At 33.6% G+C, this 17920-nt stretch overlaps 1 long non-coding RNA gene and 1 other non-coding gene across 2 annotated transcripts; one reads left to right on the top strand and one right to left on the bottom strand.

The window, feature by feature from the left end:
- Positions 1-2062: 2062 nt before the first annotated feature.
- On the bottom strand, positions 2063-2169 carry LOC133798911 (small nucleolar RNA R71). Its single transcript, XR_009876128.1, has one exon. It is a non-coding gene; the product is annotated as a small nucleolar RNA R71 (small nucleolar RNA).
- A 6553-nt stretch (positions 2170-8722) lies between these two features.
- Positions 8723-12237, top strand: LOC133794750 (uncharacterized). Its single transcript, XR_009875307.1, has 4 exons — positions 8723-9023; positions 9416-9480; positions 10849-10979; positions 11483-12237. It is a non-coding gene; the product is annotated as an uncharacterized LOC133794750 (long non-coding RNA).
- The last annotated feature ends 5683 nt before the right edge of the window (positions 12238-17920 follow it).

The following is a 17920-nucleotide window of genomic DNA, read 5'->3' as shown; positions in this document are numbered from 1 at the left end:
AATTTCCATATACACATATCACATTAAAGCCAATATAACCACACAAGCATCATTAACCATATAATCATGCATTTATATCAATATATTCATGCAAACCATATTTATTCCAATTATGCCTTCCCAGCATGCTAATCAAGGCCCTTAAGCCTCATTAGCGAATTTGGGTTCGTTACAAAAATCAAATTTTTACTTCGATTTTACGCCCTAAATCTATAATCTCAACTACCAAATTGATTCTCAACCTCTATAAAGCATTATTTCACTACCCTATCAAACACAGATCAGTGTAATCGTCTACCTCGAAGCAATTTTTTTTTCAAGAACAGTCGAGAATGCTCAAAAACTTATAATACAAAACGAAGATGAAACAAGTGTTGTATGGCATCTCAAATAACTGGAAGGTTCAAAAAACTTACTTGAATAAAAATTGGAGTACGAACATGTGCGTCTCGAGCGACTGAGCAGAAGTACCTTGGATAAGCGATGAAAGTTTCTGGGTTTGTTTGGCTCTGTTCTTCGGTGTTCTTGAGGAGAAAGTAAAAAGTAAAAGGTAAAAAATGATCTTGGGGGATTATTTATATTGATCGTGGCACTGTAAAAGAGGTAATCATGGAATTACTTTTTTCAAAGCATGGGGAAACACAATAGCCGTCATATAATTTTTTGGGAAACCGAACAAACTTGATTGGACATGATTGGTTACCTTTTTCGAGAAGGCATGGATGGCTCTGACAGGTCTTATGGGGCGTACGAAAGGTCGGACACCTAAGTTTACTTTATGCTGGTCACAGTAAAATAAACTTGGGGGGCAAATGTTTACCCAAAAATGGCTTCTGATGACGTGGCAAGAACTTATTACATGTGGTTGGCACGTGGCAGCGTCAAAGTGAAGAGATGTTGTTCGACTATCGACCAGCTCCTTATTGCCTCATCAGATCTCGTGATTAGATGCGACCAGCCTGGTCGTATGCTTCGGTTTATTTCCTTTAAAGATATGTAATCTTGTAATAACTGTATTTCCTCTTTATTGCCTTGATACGCGGATATTAAGAATAATTAAGGCCCATTGGCCCATGTAACCCCCCTTGAGCCTATAAATATGAATGAGGGCTCTAGGAGGGGACTTTTGAACCTTTTTTCTGAAGACTCATAGCAAGAGCGTAAGTGTGATTATCCACCATTTTGTTGTAATTCTCCTAAGGCTTGTGAAACTCAAGAACCCTAGTTCTTTGATCACGGCATTGAGATTCAACATCAATAATAACACTAAGTGGACGTAGATCATTACCACATTGTTGGGACCAAACCACTATAATCATTTGTGTCATTTCTTTACTATTTGATTCCATTCTTGACTATCATCTCATTTATTGTCGTAATTCTGACTCCGTGTCGTTGGCCAAATCAAGGGTCAACAATAGTTAATTGTTATTTGTTCTAATTTGGCATTTTTAATTTTTAATATTTAATTTTTATTGTTTAATATTTATTTGGATCAAGGCTATGTTGTGTTTCAGGAATTGTTGGTATATGCGAGGAAGTAAACAAAAGGAAATCATACCAATAGATCTTGAAATTGAGAAAATGTGTAGAAAGAATCGCAAGATAAAGAAAAGTCTGGACTTTACCATGGCTGAGAACGCAAATAACGTTGTCAACCATAATGCAAATATAGATAATGCAGTTGAAGTTAATCTACCATTAAGGAATTATGTACTCCCTACTATTACGGGGATACATTCAAGCATTCGTCCTCCAACTGTTGAGGCAAATAATTTTGAGATAAAACCCTCAATTATTCAGATGGTGCAAAACTGTGTACAATTTGGGGGGTTACCAAATGAGGATCCAAATCTACATATCATAAAATTTTTGGAGTTATGTGCGACATTTAAAATGAATGGGGTGAGTAACGATGTTGTACGATTGATACTATTCCCATTTTCACTAAGGGATAGAGCTAAGAGTTGGTTGAATTCTTTACAAGCCAATTTCTATACTTACTTGGGAAGATTTGACTCAGAAGTTTCTTGGTAAATATTTTCCTACTGCCAAGCCAGCCAAAATTAGAGGAGAGATTAACAACTTCCATCAACTGGATGGGGAGTCTTTGTATGATACATGGGAACGATTTAAAGAATTTCAAAGGAGATTCCCACATCATGGAATAGAGAAGTGGCTATTAGTTCATACTTTTTACAATGGTTTGGGGGGGAATATAAGAACAATTATAGATGCAGCATCAGGAGGAGCGTTTATGAGAAAAAGCGCTAATGAAGCGTATGAGCTGTTGGAAGAGATGGCTATGAATAATTATAATTGGCCTATTGAGCGAGAGAATAAGAAAGTAGTGGGAGTCTTAGAAGTTGATCCAATAGCTATTGACCGCTTAAGTAGCATCTCTAACCAAAAAATTGTAGCAAACTAATCTCGCCACACATGCAATGCAAGTGCAGAATGTCATGAGTTGTGAGATTTTTGGAGGACCTCATTCTTATGAACAATGCCCGAGCACAGCTAGTTGCTCAACAGATGTAAACAATATGTCCTTGGAACAGGCACAGGTTATAGGTAATTTTTGAAGACCTGCACCCAATACTTACTCAAATTCCTATACACCTGCCTGGAAAAATCATCTTAACCTATCTTGGAAAAATAATCAAGGATTACAACCACAATATCCAAAGTACCCACCTCAACAACCTCCTCATCAACCAACTTATGGATTACATGCTAGACCATATTATGATCCAAACCCACACCCATCTCATCCACCACCTCCTCAAATGAACCCATCAACAATTCAGCCAGACCAATTAAATCAATTCATGACAAAGACAAGGTCTTCCATCAGAAGTTTGGAGACACAAATAGGTTAATTGGCTCAAATGTTCTCTAGTAGACAGCAAGGAAATTTGCCTAGTTCTACAAAGGTAAATCCTAAAGAACAATGTCAAGCTGTCACTTTGAGGATTATCCTAAAGAACAATAATTTTTCTATGCACCAAACATAATTATTGTATAATTATGTGTAATTAATTAATTTAGAATTAATTAATTATTTGATTTAACAAAAATATAATTAATTTTGAATTAATTTATTTTTGGGATTTTGGTATTTAAATAATAATAAAAATTGGGAAAAATCACATGCCTTCATTGTCATGTGGTACACGTGTAGCACAGTGCACAGTCACTGTGCTACACACACAAGAAGCTTCTAGAAGTTTCTTTGTTCCACAATTTCAGTTATTTAAATATTAAATAAATAATGAGATATTGTAATATGATTAAAATATTATTATTTAAACAAAATCTGATAACTGATTAGTTATTTTTAAATTGTTTTAAATAACTAATATTTATTTTAATATATTGGATATATTAAATATAGGAGAACAGTTTTCAGAGCGATACTTTTCAGTGATAGAAAATATATCGTGAAATCTCCCTGAGAGAAATAGAACAGTGATACAAGCATAGGTCACTGTTCTTCCAATCTTTGGTCCAAACTTTATCAGATCTCATGTGTTGAGAACATCTGATAAATAGATTTTGCTTATTGTTTTGTATAGAGAGCCCACACTCATTCTTTGTGTGCTGAGAATATTTTGGAAGACCTTGATGTGGAATCTGAAGGATTTTTGCCATACAAAAAGATTGCAGCAAGGAAGGACTTGAGGTAATTTTCTATTCGTATCTTTGATTCAATATATATATATGTATGTGAAGAAGTAGATCTAGAAATCTTGTGGGGTTAAATTAACAATTTTGATTGTTGTTACGCTGCGTATAATCTCTTATTTGATCTATAAAAGCCAACAAATGGTACCAGAGCCATCTTCACATATATGTATATTGAATCTGTGTGGGTTTAGTTTTATGCATTAATTTATTTTTGATGAATGAATTGATGGCTTAATATGATTGAATGCATGGGAATGTTGAATCATTAATTGTATGGTATTTTTGGGTTAGGATTAGTTTATGATTAGATCATTGTGTAAGCCATTAAAGGGCATAGGATTTATGTAATTTTATTTGGTTTTTGACACCATAAAATTGTAATTCCGATCACACAAAGTCAAACGGAGCCCAGGATTCAAAATTCAGCCACCGTTCCTCCGAGGCCACCCTCCGAGCCGCTGTCGGGGACGTCGTACGGACGGTACGGACGTTGTACGGATCCGTACAAGTGGGCCCCCAACACCAAATGGTGCCACGTGTCCCCGTCTTACTGGTCTAGAATTTTTTTTATTTTTTTGAAATTAATCTGTTATTTTTTAAAAAAGAATTAAAATGTTAAATATCCTATTTGTTAGAAATTTGATAATTTTATTATCCTAACAAACTTTTTTGAATATGTTATTTAAAAAAAATTAAAAATAACTGATTTTAATTAAATTTATTTCAGGTTTTTTAATTAAAAGTTATTTTAATTAAAAAGGAAAATAAAATAATGATTATTTAAAAGTTTTGTTTTAATTAATCAAGATAATTAGAAAATTATTTTCTTATTATTATTCTGGACCAACGACACATATCCTGCCGAAAGTAAAGTAAAGAAGCCCAATGGAGATCAAGGCAGATTTATTTTATTTAATTTTAATTTTATAAAGAGGTTGTAAAATTAGAAATACCCAAAAGCACTCGGTTCAACATTTATTGTTTATTTATTTATTTAAATAATTATTTTCATGTGATTGATAACTGTTCATGCATTTTGTGCCATACCTATAAAACTCACACAGTCATTATCGTGCATCTCATTGGTAGAAACATGATTATTAGGATTTTCCTATATGTTTATATGATTTGTTTTGCGAAACCAATTGCATATAAATTACTTAGTTTTATTCTTTGAAAACTTGGAAAAATATCACATCGGTTTTAAGTCTTTATGACTTAATTTCTTTAAACCAAATTTATTTTAAAATTGTTTTTTAGTAAAGTTTAGATTAACATAATTGGTAATTTAAAATTTGATATGGACCTAGAAACTCGCTTTCTTTCCAATTTTAATTATGTTCAAAAAGTTTAAAGAATCTATAATTAATTTGGAATTAATTAGGTTATAAACACTTATTTCAAAATAGTGAGTGGGAGAGGGTTGATAACTCAACATAACCCGTGGTCTCCATTATTAATATAACACCGTGAGATATGAATAGCGCCTCGCGACGACTTTGTTTTCATCCCCCTAAGGAAGGTGTCTAGACATGTCAATAGCAAGGTTATATTTCTTACAAAGATAAAAACTAATGATGTATTTTAGGTTTGACCGACCCTAAGGCGGCATGTCCTAAGTTAAGTCATGAACTCCGAAATAATGGGTTACACTCACAAAGTTATGAGTTGCAGTGGATAATCATAACTTGACCAAACTAAGCGATACTTTAATGTTTAAAAGAGAAAATAATGAGTTATCTTAAGTTTTAAACAATAAAGATAAGAATGTCTTATAAATTCTCTCACATTAATTTGACCGACCCTAAGGCGGCACTTTATGTAATGCCCCAAGTTTCCTAATAAGGTTTAGGACCTTGATTAGGAGGCCGGGAGGGTCATAATTGATTTATTATGGTATTTAATGATTATATGCATGTTTATGTGAATTATATTATTATATGATGGTGAATGCATGCATATGGGCTCATATTTTGAATGCATGGGCATTTTGGTAATTTGGCCGTTGGGGGCGTAATTGTGTAATTTTATGCATATGGGTGAATTATAATTTTACCACATTATATGTGGATTGGTTCGAGCCATTCGACATGAGACGATCATGAGGCGCAAGTTTTCAGTCTTGTCATAACGGGATTAAGTTCGAGGCACGGGGAGAGTCTCGGGATCATTTTGATGATTAGAACATTACTGGGAATTAAAGGGTAATGGGATATGATTTATTGGCATTTGAGAATGTTGAGATTAGCGGGAATCGGAGAGCGTTAATTATAATTAACGGTATAGGTTGGAAATGACGAATTTACCCTTGAGAGTGTTTAGAAGCTTTTAAATTGGCCTAGGGGCATTATGGTCTTTTGACCTTAAGGATTTATATCAGCTTTGGGGTTTGGAAGGCTGTAGAAAACAGAGTAAAACAGAGACATCCCTCCTCCTTCCCATACGTTACTTCTCTCCATTTTCTCCTTTGGTGTTCTTGAGCTCAAGGTGGGATATTAAGTTAGGAAACTCAAAGGCTGAGGTTGTGGACTCGGTTTAGCTATTGAGGAAGGTTCAAAGCTGGTTTTAAGGTGAGTTCTAGCCATTGAATTCAGGTCGTGCTATGTTTTCCTTTTGGTTTTCAACTTATGGTTTTTGATGTAGGAAGTGGGAATCAAGGGGAGTTCTTGTGTATGTTTGGTTGGGTTTTGATGAGGGGGAGTTATGGGTGATGTTTGGAGGTTTAAATGAGTGTTTGGAAGAGGTTATGAGTTGATTTGAAGGGCTGGTTTGAGAGGAAAAACACAGGGGAAAAGTTGAGTTCGTGTGCTGAGTTATGGATGGTCTAGGCTGAGCACTGCGGCGCAGCTATGGAGCGCTGCGGCCCTTGGCGTCTGGCAAGGAGGCCCTCTCTGTCTGGAGGGCGTGCCGTGGCGCAGCAGGGGAGGGCCGCGGCCTTTTAGGTCATTTTGGCCAGAATAGTGTTTTTAGCTTGGGGATTCAAGCCTAAGGCCTCGGGGTTGAACCTAGTACCCGGTTGGGTAGTGTTTGATGTCTCGGAGGCTGGGTTTTGGTTTGGGAACCTTTTATTATTCATTTTATTGATGGAATCCCATAATTGGTTATGACCAGGTGACCGTTAAAGGACCAAAGGACTAATCGTTCTCAAAGGTCGTTTCTTTTATTAATTCTCGCTCGAACCCAAGGTAAGAAAACTGCACCCCATATGTGACATGCATGGCTGTGATTGACGCATGTTGGATATTGAATGTGAACATTGATAGCATAATGAATGTTTGGAAATCTTGCCCATTTTCATATGGTTATTATTGAGGCATGCTGGGTGATTAAGTGTGATGCATGTGATGCACGAGAAACATGTGATTAGGGCATGCCATGAATGTTGAATATGAGATTGGTCAGAGCTTGAGTCTCTGTGTTTGTGCATGATCATAATTATGCTAGCAACTGTTTAGTAAGCATGCTAAATGCCCTGTTCTTGGATAATTGGCATATGATACACATTGATAGCATTGCTTACTTGTGCATGGTACTAACTAATTAGTCAGGTTTGGCAAAGGTGCTAGTATCAACTGTGAAGCTGTGACTCACTAGTCAGGTTCGGCAGTGGTACTGGGCACTGGTCACATCGTGCTAACTCACTAGTCATGACAGCCTTCGTGTGTTTAGTGCAAGCTATGTCGATTGGACCTAATCGACCTTCTGCATTGAATGACTCAAAGAGCATTAATGCAGGACCGACCTTAAGTTCGATGAATATAAACAAGCGTTTATCTAGCCAGAGGCTAGTCATTTAGAGCTAGGGCCAGCGAGCCCCGTGACTGTTAGGTCACATGGCTATGGGTACCGGCCCCTTAGTGACATGCTTGTCAGTCACTCATTTGATAAGAGCCATTGCGGGAAAGCCTAGGTAACGGTGTTGTTACACGGCTATGGGCACTAGGCCCCTAGTGACTTGGTTGTCAGTCACTCAGTATGGTTTACCAGGACCTCAAAGTGATGTTCACTCATCTGATCAGAGCTCACTACAACATTTTTGACCAAATATTACGGTCAAATATTACAGAATTTGAAAAACGTTATTAATGCTACGGGTAAATAATAAGACACATATAAAATTTTGGAGACAAAGAGCGGCAACTGAAATAATGGGCGCCAAAAATAAAATACACACGTCTTTTTTTAGTTTTTTATCTAACCTCTAACCTTTCTCATTCTGTCTCTCTCACTTCTCAATCCTCTCTCACTTCTCAACTCTATTCTCAGTCTCTCACTTCTCAACTCTCTATCTCCTTGACATCTAACCTCTCGGATCTCTCTCCAAGTCTTACCATTTCTCATGTAGGTGGCTGGTGCAAGAGGCTGGACAGCGATGGAAACGGGGCTCAACGATGCGTGGGCTCGATGATATTTCTCTCTCTCCCTGCTTTCGACGGTTATGCTCTTATTTTGCGTGGATTTACTAGCTTTCACCATTTACCTCTATTTTTTTGCCTCAAATTTCAGCTACAAATCTTTCTTCTAAGGGAAATTTTGGACCTTATTTGCTTTTATGTGCTCTATTTTTTTAGTTTTGTTTTTTATTTGTGAGATACCAAAAATTTTGATTTGGGGATACTGAAACCCTTAAGTAGTGTTATAGCTCCATTAATCATATGGGTTTTGTGATTTGGGGATACTGAAACTAATAAAGACTCCCAGTTTAGTTTCTTCTTTTTTCTATTTTTGTTTCTTTCCACTCACAGGTTCTCGTTGGAATTTATGTTTTAATTAAAGGCATTTTTTAATTTCCTTTTAGTTGGTTTTTGTAGAATTCTGAAATACTAGATGAATTGAGGCAATTGGCAAGGGCTTCGAACTATGGGTAATATCTTTTTCTTTTCTATTATTTAAGATCAATGCACAAAATTACTATGTTATTAATATAGCTATTTGGTTTCGATCCCATTTGCTCAATACACTTATAGTTTTTTCGACTAAGCAAGATAAATCAGTGATTTTAAGAGAATAATCGTTGCTTTTGCAGGTAAATCTCAGATATTCTATTTTTGAGCCAAAAGAAGTGGCAGTAGTAAATCCACAACTTTAGGAGGCTAAGAATTTTGGTCAAATATAAATCTTTTGTGTTTTTGTTTTTCTTTTTAAGGAGCTCTTGTTTGCAAAATGTGTATCTTCATAGGAGTACCACTATTCAAAGAAAATTGCTCTGTTTTCCATCTCTGGTATGTTCAAACGTTGATTATCAAATGGTTGCAGTCACATATATGCACCATCATAGCCAAGACGACAAATAAACACTAATGCGAGACATATATATGTATGATATAACACTGAAGGTACTAAATCAACACAAATAATATTGAATCTTTATATCTTTATTTTGTGTTTTCTTTTCTTTTGGTACCATATACACATGCTTTTCTAATATGAAGCACATATATATATATGTTATTTTGTAGATTTTGATTGTTAGTTTTGGGCTTATAATATTAAGTTTTATTTTTGTAGGTTTGTGAAATATAGGAACTAGCAAAACATAATTAAATCTAAGAATACTTACTCATGTGCCTAAATAGCATAACCAAGCAAAGTTTAGATGAGTCGTTGGCTACCTAAAATTTTCATTTTTTGTAACTTTGTTAATTTTATTTATTTCTCTTTTTTTGTTATATATATACACACACTCTAGTATTTATTGGGTTCTCTGTTTTTTTGAAATGTAGACCAGGTGTTTGTGAGAATGCCTCACTGAAACCATTAAATAATCTGAAGATTAATTTTCACATTCTTCAGGTATTTCTTTGCTGTTAATATATATTTAGTACTCCACTGTTTCTTTCTTTCTTTCTATTATTTGATTATGAATTATTATTCTTGGGATGCAAAAGGGTGAAATAAAAAAATCACTTAATTACTTTGTACTATGTTTTTAGGTCGAATATTGGTGATATATATGATTGTTTTATATATTTTAGATTAGTCATTTAATGTTGTAATATCAAAGAAAAGCCATTATTAATAATCCTTAAATAACATTAAGGCACATGTAGTACATGCTTCTTGTTCTCTGTAGCTACTAGTTGGCTTTGATAAAGTTTGTGAGTAGCAAGTTCAAACTAGAATTTGAACACTAAACTCTGAATGTGAACTAGTTGTAGTTTTAACAGATCTTTATGCTACTTAAATTCTTCCATGTAAAGTTTTGAGATATTGTTGGAAGCTCAAATGGGATTCTGTTAGTTATGTTGCTCTAAATATTTTGCTATATGCATATACCGGCTTTGTATTCTGTTATAGACTATTAACTGTAATGAATAAGGCTTCTTGAGTTTAATATTATTAATGAACCAATAAGTTTTCCATGATTCTATTGTTTAGCCATAGCTTTGTCTTTCTATATATAAGAGAGGACTAAATCTTTACAAGAAATACAAATTATTCAACATTGCTTGGTTCTTTAATACACTTCACAACAACTTTGATAATCATGATTTTCCATATAAATGAATTTCTAAGCTTTGCCTTGTGAATGAGCTAGATGACAGCTTGCTTCTTGGACTATGCTAATTAATTCTATGTATTATTTATTATCCCAAATCATATTTAATTTCTCTTTTAAAATAAATCATTTTTCATGTATTAAATCTGATTTTATTTTTGATACAGTAATCATCTACACGTCCTATTTTCCATTATTTGGTCCTCCTTTTGATGTATTGATTATTCCAGTAAGTTTTATTGATTATAGGTTGACTTGTCTTGATGTTCGTTCTCTTAGCTTTGTGCATTGAAATGGTGAGTATTTTGGCGGTCCTTGTTGTATTGTTGTTGGTCTAATAATCATAATACTAACTAATTTGAGTTATTAGGCTTAGTGTATCAATTAGCATGATGTTGTGTTTAAAAATATGTTTTCTTTAATTTTTTTATGGCAAGGGGGACTAAGAAGTTTCAAGAAATCTTTTTGTTGTTGGTCTAATATATATGCTCATGCTTGCTGATTTTTGTTGATTTTGATGTTTGTGGTTATTTTTTATTTAAGATATATATTGGTTTCTTTAACTTTTATTGTGCTTGAATGCATTTTTATAATGCAATGTTATGATCTGAGATTCTAACTTCTCTCTTCTCTCTTACTCTGTTAATTCTTGTTATTCAGAGGCACACAAAAGAGAAACTTTGAGGGCATTCTTCTACTATCTTACCTAAACTTGTTTGAAGGTGGTTCTTGAAAATATCGCACGGGCCTTGAACAGTGGAGCTTTACCGTTCAATAATCTAGAATGATAAAAGTAAGGGTTTTGAAAAATTTACTTTTCTTTTTTATCTATCATGTGTAATTTTGAACTCTAGCGTAAGATTCTTTTGATTTTTTATCTTCAGTTATAGGAAGTATTTTTTTTGCTTTAATCTTTAGTTATGGGTATGCCATTTGATTCCAAAAGCCCCAATTGAGCAATGGATTAGGTGTTATTTTCCTTTTAGCTTTTAGTTTTCTTTTGGTTTTCTTTAGATGTTTTCTTACATTTTGAGTAATGGGTTGCTTTATATTGCTCATTTATATGAAATGAATTAAGATAGGTCTGGTTATTGCAAGAGAAGAAGGCCTATGCTTGTTTCTCTTCTTCTCCTTTCTCTTCTCTCTTACATCCTGGTATGGGCTATCTCATGGTCATGCCTTGTTACACGTTTAGTCTATCTCTCTCTCTTTATATATACATATATATATAGTCTTCTTTTTTTTTGTTTGGTTTGTTCTTGACGATGCTTTTCTGGGATTTTCCTTATTTTGCAGATTCCCCCCCATGATGTAAGTGAAGAATTGTCTTCTGATTTGAATGCAAAAGTTCTTCCAATTTCTCTTGACCTTAATAGTAATTACCTTCCCTTCTCTTCTTAATATTCATATTTTTCCTTTTTCGGTCAAACAGTAACTCTTTCGTTACTGTTTTGCGTTTTATTTTTTTAGTTCTATAACTCTTGCTTTTATTGATAATTTAAAATTGATACGAATAGGAATGCCAATTTGGTGGGCTATTATCTGTCGTTGACATTTAGAGCTTACTTGTTATTAGTGCAGACTAAGATCTCCGTTTTTGCAACTCTACCAATCTTTGCTTGCCATCCTCCATATTGGTGATGTTTGAAGAAAGAAATTATTATTATTATGTATTTAATTTGGGACTTAGTTTCTTTCATATTGCATTGTTTTCTTGTCCATTTTTTCTCTAAGTTTGAATCAATTCCTGCTTTTAGAATATCTTGATGCCTAATTAGTTGTGTGAAAGAATGTGTTTTTATAAAGTATTGATTTTGGTTATATAGTTTAGGTGCTTGGTTAAATGTTTCAATGAAAGATATATGAAATATACTTGTCATCATCTGAGCTGCTTTTAATTTTCATATGTCAGCTTCTTTTTCCAACTATATATGCATATATATCTCTGTTCTTAGCTTTACTGCTTCAACATGAACTCAGGTAGTAAATAAAAACTCTAGAGTATATATTTTCTTCCTTGTCATAACTTTGGAAATCACTTAGTTTATATCCTCAAAAGAAAGCCTTTATTAGTACAAACATCATGTCCATTTTTAAGTGGTTTCTTTTTCTCTAGAGTTAATTATGAGAAATTCATAAACATTTTTTAGTAAATGAAAATCGTATTGTTTTGCTTTACTAACTCTGTTAGATCATTCCTTTTATGTTTTGCTTTAATCGTATTCTCTCTTATGTTTTATAGGGGTGTTGTTATGGGAAGTTTATGGTCTGTTACTTGTCATTTTTTTGTAGTTTTCACCATGTTTCCTTGTTTTATGTTTCCCCTGGTTTTGTTTGTCTTGAAGTTGTCCCTCTGTCTCTATAGTTTCTAGTTTTTCCTAGTGATTTTGTTGTCTCTGTAGCTTTATAATGGTTTGTATAAATTATATATATAAAGGACTTCTTTTTAGGAATTTTGTTGCAGCAAGTAAAATTTAATCAAAAGAAAAAGAAGGGAAGATTTCAAGTGCTAATAGAATAATTAGTTTCTCTTTGAAGCTTGTGTTGTTGTTCAGTAATTTTCCCTCTTTATTTGTTTATTAATTATTTATAATTTTGCTATTATTTGTTCTAAAGTGCATTTTAGTTTTTATGTGTTTATTAATTATTTATAATTTTGCTATTATTTGTTCTGAATGTCTTATTATTTTTTTGAATGCATACTAAGCATAACTTATATTTATGAATTAAGTGAGATAGAAATAAGATAACTCGTCTTCTATGAAGTCATCATCATTAAAGTCTCTTACTTTCGTTACCATTCGAAGATTATAGTTACTTCCCCTTTAACCTTTTCCATCTATTGTTGTATTTGATCCCAATTACTTGGATTGGCTACCATGACGTTGCAAATTCTTGGCCTTAATTTTAGCAGATAAATTGTTTCTACTACCTAATTTTTCACTATGATTAGAAGAGACCAAATAATTATTAAACAAATGTTCTTGTAGTGCTGAATTTATCTATTGCTTCTTTCCCGCTCTTTTGGTTTGTTCATACTTTCTCTCATTTGGATCATTGTACCTATCATTTTGACAGCTGGTTTTTATATTTGCTGGGGATGCCTTGTATGGGTGCCTTCTATATATACTTCTCCTGGCATGTACCTGGTCAATCATCCTGTACACCTTGGAACTCAGGTATAGAGTTTTCTATTCTAAGTTTATTTGGTCAATAAAATGTAATATTACTGCTTTCGTTCAGGAACAGTTCCAAAATGTTTTTCAACCTTTTCAAAATGTGAACACTTTTCTGCATTACTAGAGAGTAGGAAACTATAGCAATGGCTATGTAGATACCTTGGTGGGATTCAAACTTTAGACCTTATGGAAGCAAACCACATGTCTTCCCATTTGAGCTAACTCCCCTTGGTATACACCAGTAATATTATTATTAGCTTGTAAAAGCTGTATATTGGCAATTTGATTCTAGATTTGAGTTAGAAGCTGCAAATCTATTCTACCAGCCAAATGCAAAAGTTGAATGCTTGTAACTTTGTTTGTAAGCTGCCAAGCCCATGAGATGAGCGTAGACTTGATTTTTTTTGCAACCAACCATACTTTCTTTTCTGTCCTATTTCCCCATTGTCCCTGTTAAATTAATTCTTAATTTTAGTTGTCTACTTTGCTTTGTCACAGTTGGCACTCTACATCCTAGTAGCAGGCATTCTTTGCATATACATCAACTACGACTGTGATAGGCAAAGGCAAGAGTTTCGCAGAACAAATGGCAAAGCTTTGGTTTGGGGTAAAGCTCCATCAAAGGTATATGGTTCTCTGAAACTCGTTATTTGGTTCTCATTATACATACAATTTTCTGTATATCTGCTGCTAAATCCTGCATAATTCTTCCCTTTCTGTTTCACAGATAACTGCCACTTACACTACCACAACTGGGGAAACAAAAAGCAGCATTCTTTTAACTTCGGGATGGTATGTTTTCAGGCTCTGCCATGTAAATATGAACTAACTGGATTTTTTTTTCTTCTTGGTTATGAATGCGGGGGGTGAGCATGCTGTTGTTGGCCTACTTGCTCCAACAGGATGTTGGAAACCTTGAAATGGGTACACTATGTATATAAAATGAGCATTCTAACCATGTGGATGGTTTGGTTTTCTGATAGAGGGTGCTTTCTTCTTCTATTTCTATGAGCCATTGTCCTAATTTGTCAAATGCTAAAATTCTAAAAACAAAGTTCTCTGGTTCACGCAGGTGGGGATTAGCTCGACATTTCCACTATGTCCCAGAAATATTAGCTGCATTTTTCTGGACTGTTCACGCAGGTTCGGTACAGGGTCATCCCCGGAATTTACTGAGAAAATGTTGCACAAGTGTTTGTTCTATGTTGAGAATGGCATGTATATTCAGCCTTTCCAAATTAAATGATGGCAGGCTGGTATCATGTTGTTGTTATTGTTGTTTTTGTAATGGTCAACTTTATGGATGTTGTATTTCTCTCATCTTCAATGACCAAAAACTTTTCTTGTTTAGGAAAATTACTATAAAGTTTTGTTTCTATTTTTCATTTTTGAAGTAAAAATTGTTCAAGATTATAAAACTTTATTATGTTATGCTTTCAAACTTAAGTTAGAACTAAGATCTCATGAAGTAGACACATTTATGGTTTGAGTTAGTTATTGTTTAATGTAATACTTATGGTTTATCAATCTATTGAGAATTACATTTTATGATTAATTTTGATTTTTTTTATCAAAATACAATAATGAAAATCTTTTAATTAAAAAAAAACCATGTAAGTATACTTATCAAAATAAAATTTAAAATTTTATTACTATATGTTATGATTTAAAAGCATATTATAAGCGTAAAAAATCGTTATGGTTTATATAATATAACAAACTAAAAATGTTATCAAAATAATCAAATGTAACAGTTGAAAAGTGTTATGAAAAAAATACAAGATTAAACTTCAAATTTATAATCAAAAACTCTATCTAAATGTTATTATTTGAATATTATAGCACCTAAAAATGTGTTATTGAATAGTTTAAGATAACACCGAACATAACATTCAAAAAATGTTATAGAAAAGACTGGACTTTTAATAACATGGGCTACGTTAGCATTTTCAGAAGTGCTATCAATAGTCCCAGATAGCACTTTTTAAGTGTTATGAATACTGTTTTTTCTTGTAGTGGCTATGAGCTCTGTATGATCATTTTGATCATCATATGCATGGCTTTGGGCACTGAGGCCCCAGTGACTTGCTTGTTGGTCACTCAGGATGGTTTACTAGAACCTATTGAAGGTTAGAGGCTTACCCAACAGCCAGCCTTCCATTTGAATTAGTGACTTGCTTGTCGGTCACTTAGTATGGTTTACGAGAACCTCAAGTGTTGCGACACTCATCTGATTAGGATTGACTTGATAGTCCTCCAATCAGAAGGCCAGGACTTCTTATCCTGGATACCCCAGCATCTGTTTGGATTCACTTGCATGCTAAGTAGAGCTATGATTGCTAGGCATGCCAGATATGATTTGATATCATGATATGACTGTTTATGAGCATATGAGTTTTCTTGTTGGGCTTCGGCTCACGGGTGCTTTGTGGTGCAGGTAAAAGCAAAAGGAAGCTGGACCATCCTTGAGTTGGAGAGCTTAGGTGATGACGTGTACATATGCAGCTGCTCGACCAATACTTGGGCGAGGTTTGAAAGTGGAACTAGGGCTGAACCCTGTTTTGCCGCTTAGAACGGCCTGTTGAAAACACTTTCTTGTAATAAACTCTAAAATTATATTTTTGGGATCCCAATGTATACGGTAAACATTCTAGTGAAACGTTACATCTTAACCAAAGTTTTTAACCCTAAATCGCTAATCACACTTAGTTACATGTTTATGGCCAAACAACTCGATTAGCGAGTTTAGCACTGTTTGCAATGTGCACTGTAGCGGTCCCTGGAGTTGGGGCGTTACACTTTAATTGTTAGAAAGTTTTATCATGGAAATTGAACTTTATGTTATGTGTTTTAATTGTGCTCATGAATCATGTTTAATTTCCGAAACTTTGATATTTATTTTTCTAAATATAATAATAATAATATTTTTATTTATTTATTTATTCCCAGCAAAAATGTCTATTGTTGAATTACACACCAATGCATTTCTTAAATCCTTGATTTTTGAACCTGAAAATATGCAACACTGGTTTCGAGGCATGTTGACCATTTTTTCTTATAAAAAGATGATGTCAACAGTCTGTGAAAAACCTCCAACAGAACAATCTTTGGCTACTAGCTATGAAGCAGAAGAAAAATATGCAAATTAGATGAAATCTGATCGGTTGGCACGTTATTGCATGCTTTCAACAATGCCTGACGAAATAAAGGAAAAATATATACACTATGACTTAGCACATGAGATGTGGTGAACAATGACAGAGAAAGTCTTTGCTGAGTGTCATCATTTATATCAAACGAAAAAGGTAAATAAGATTTACATATATTTTTCAACTTTGAATAGTAGATTCAAATACTATGAATATCATATTCAAATTTTTGGATAGTAGATTCAAAAATATATGCCACTAATTTATTTTTCTTTTGTTTTTCCTTTTACAGAATCAGAACCCTGAAAAGGAGGAAGAGACTAATGAGGATTAAAATAGCAAGTAAAGAGATGGAGAAGTTGGAGAGTAGTTTTATTTAGTAAGTTTATTGTTAGTTGAACAATTTAAATTTCTTTATTTTGTTTTAGAAATTTTAGATTTCTTTAAACAAAGAAAACTACAATCTAGAAATTTAGTTTATTATTAGTAATTTTGATTATTAATGTTTAGAAATTTATTTCTATTTTTGCATAACATTTATTTTTTATTAATAAAGTAGTTATTATTTAAAGAATTATCTATCTACTTGTTATGCAAATGCTTTGGAATAAACAAAGTTTACATACTTATAATGAATGACAATTTTTTTATAATTCTAAATTATTTAAAACAGTTAATCCTAGATCTATTAAACTGATTCTGATAGTGAGACATATCTATAGCACTTGAGATTGGGCCAAATTGGTCTAGATAGAATAAAGAGGCTTGTAAAGGATGGTCCTTTAAGAGAACTATCTATTGGATCTCTCCCTGTTTGTGAATCCTGTCTAGAAGGCAAAATGACCAAGAGACCTTTCTCTCTTAAAGGTTCAAGAGCCACAGAACCACTTCAGCTAGTACATATGGATGTTTGTGTTCCACTTAATGTACAAGAAATAGGAGGTTATGAATACTTCATCACTTTCATTGACGATTATTCAAGATATGGTTACCTATACTTGATGCAAAGAAAATCTGAAACTTTTGGAAAGTTCAAAGAATTTCAAGTAGAGGTTGAAAAGCAATTAGTTAAATCACTAAAAGCTCTTAGATCTGATTGAGGAGGAGAGTACTTGGATTGTGAATTCAAGGACCATTTGCATGAGCATGGCATTCAATCCCAACTCACAGCACTTGGAACGCCACAACAAAATGGTGTTTCAAAAAGACGGAATAGAACGTTATTAGATATGGTTAGATCAATGATGAGTTTCTCATCATTACAGTTGTCATTATGGGGTTATGCAATTCAATGTGTTCTATACATATTGAATGATGTTCTATCTAAGTCTATCCAAAAGACACCCATAGAATTATGGAATGGTTGTAAACCTAGTTTACACCATTTTCGAATTTGGGGGTGTCCT

This window comes from Humulus lupulus, chromosome 8 (genome assembly GCF_963169125.1).
Source record: "Humulus lupulus chromosome 8, drHumLupu1.1, whole genome shotgun sequence".
Classification (NCBI taxonomy): Eukaryota; Viridiplantae; Streptophyta; class Magnoliopsida; order Rosales; family Cannabaceae; genus Humulus; species Humulus lupulus.
This window is presented reverse-complemented; position numbering and strand designations above follow the sequence as displayed.